At 43.3% G+C, this 1,902-nt stretch overlaps 1 pseudogene; it reads left to right on the top strand.

The window, feature by feature from the left end:
• The first annotated feature begins 231 nt into the window (after nucleotides 1-231).
• Nucleotides 232-1,902, top strand: LOC102881383 (annotated as a pseudogene).

The raw sequence follows: 1,902 nt of genomic DNA, 5'->3' as shown, positions 1-1,902 counted from the left end.
ACAAATAATGAGGCTACTCTTGATGCCAACATATCACTTTTTTTTTTATGATAGTTATTAACTACTGGGATTGAATATGGTTTTTTTCAGAAGCCATTGAGCAGACTACATGCAGACAGCCTAGCTGAAGAGTTAAGTCAAGCCTAGAGAAGCAAACCAGAGAGAAGGACAGGTAGGAAAAGAGCCATAATGACACAGTCTGACTCCCTGCTTACGCTGACCTGAGTTCCTGAACTGACTTGTCTTCCCAGACTTCCCTTTTCTGTTAGGCTACTTAAGGTTCTATTCAGGCCGCTGATGAAGATCTAATATAAATGGAAAACACTGATGAATTGGAGAGGTCATTATTTGAATTCACAGCTGGTTTGAAACTCAATAGATAAGAAATAGGTAAAGGAGAAAACAAAGAAGGGAGGGTTATACTGAGAAGCAACATTTGTGAAAGGGAAGGATTTCACTCAGAACAGAATTGTTGGGCAGGAATAAAGTATGGTTAAACAAACCCTCCAGGTGATTCTGATGCACAGTAAAGTTTGAAAACCACTGTTCTAGTTAGTGTTTCAACACATAATACACCTGTGCTTCCTTACCATCAACTTTCTAAAAATAACCCAAGTGTTAAATTTATGTCAACAATGCTAAACTCAGGTGTGTATATGGTAAACAAAAGATTATCTTTGCTGATGGAAAAGCCAGAGGAATAGATTACTTGAAGGCCATGGGTTTATACCTCTGAGATTGGTACCATGTAGCTAATAGATGCTGATTATGATCAACATATTTAAAAATTCAGACAGAGGCCGCCAAGTAAGCGTTGTTAAAGTTCCCCTCCCGTGTTCACCACGTATAAGTCAACGTCTCTCAGAGCCCAAACAGCTGCCGAAGCTCATGGGAGGTTTGAGCTTTGAAACAACTGACGAGAGTCTGAGGAACCATCTTGAGCAATGGGGAACACCCGCGGACTGTATGGTAATGACAGATCCGAACACCAAGTGCTCCAGAGGCTTTGTGTTTGTTATCTATGCCACTGTGGAGGACGTGGGTGCAGCCATGAATGCAAGGCCACACAAGGCAGATGGAAGAGTTGTGGAACCAAAGAGGGCTGTATCAAGAGGAGATTCTCAAATACCTGGTGCCCATTTAACCGTGAAAAAGATTTTTATTGATAGGATTAAAGAAGACACTGAAGAGATTATTTTGAAGAGTATGGGAAGACTGAAGTGATTGAAACCATGACTGACTGAGGCAGTGGCAAGGACTCTGCTTTTGTAACCTTTGATGATGATGACTCTGTAGACAAGATTGTCATTCAGAAACACCATACTGTGCATGGCCACGACTGTGAAGTAAGGAAAGCCCTATCTAAGCAAGAGATGGCTAGTGCGTCATCCAGCAGAAGAGGTCGAAGTGGTTCTGGAAACTTCGGTGGTGGTCGTGGAAGTGGTTTTGGTGGGAATGACAACTTTAGTCATGGAGGAAACTTCAGTGGTTGAGGTGGCTTTGGTGGCAGCCATGATGGTGGAGGATATGATGGCAGTGGTGATGGCTAGAATGGATTTGCTAATGATGAAAGCAATTTTGGAGGTGGCAGAAGCTACGATGATTTGGCAGTTACTAGAATCAATCTTCAAATTTTGGACCCATGAAAGGAGGATACTTTGGAGGTAGAAGCTCTGGCCCTTATAGTGGTGGAGGCCAATACTTTGCCAAACCACGAAACCAAGGTGGCTATGGCAGTTCCAGCAGCAGCAGCAGTAGGGACGGCAGTGGCTGAAGGTTTTAATGACTGCCAGGAAACAAAGCTTAGCAGAAGAGGAGAGCCAGAACAGTGACAGGGAAGCTACAGGTTACAACAGATTTGTGAACTCAGCCAAGCACAGTGGTGGCAGAGCCTAGCTACTA

This window comes from Pteropus alecto, unplaced genomic scaffold (assembly GCF_000325575.1).
Source record: "Pteropus alecto unplaced genomic scaffold, ASM32557v1 scaffold20, whole genome shotgun sequence".
In the NCBI taxonomy this organism is placed as follows: Eukaryota; Metazoa; Chordata; class Mammalia; order Chiroptera; family Pteropodidae; genus Pteropus; species Pteropus alecto.
Note: the sequence above shows the minus strand (reverse complement) of the source record. Positions and strands in the feature narration are given on the sequence as shown.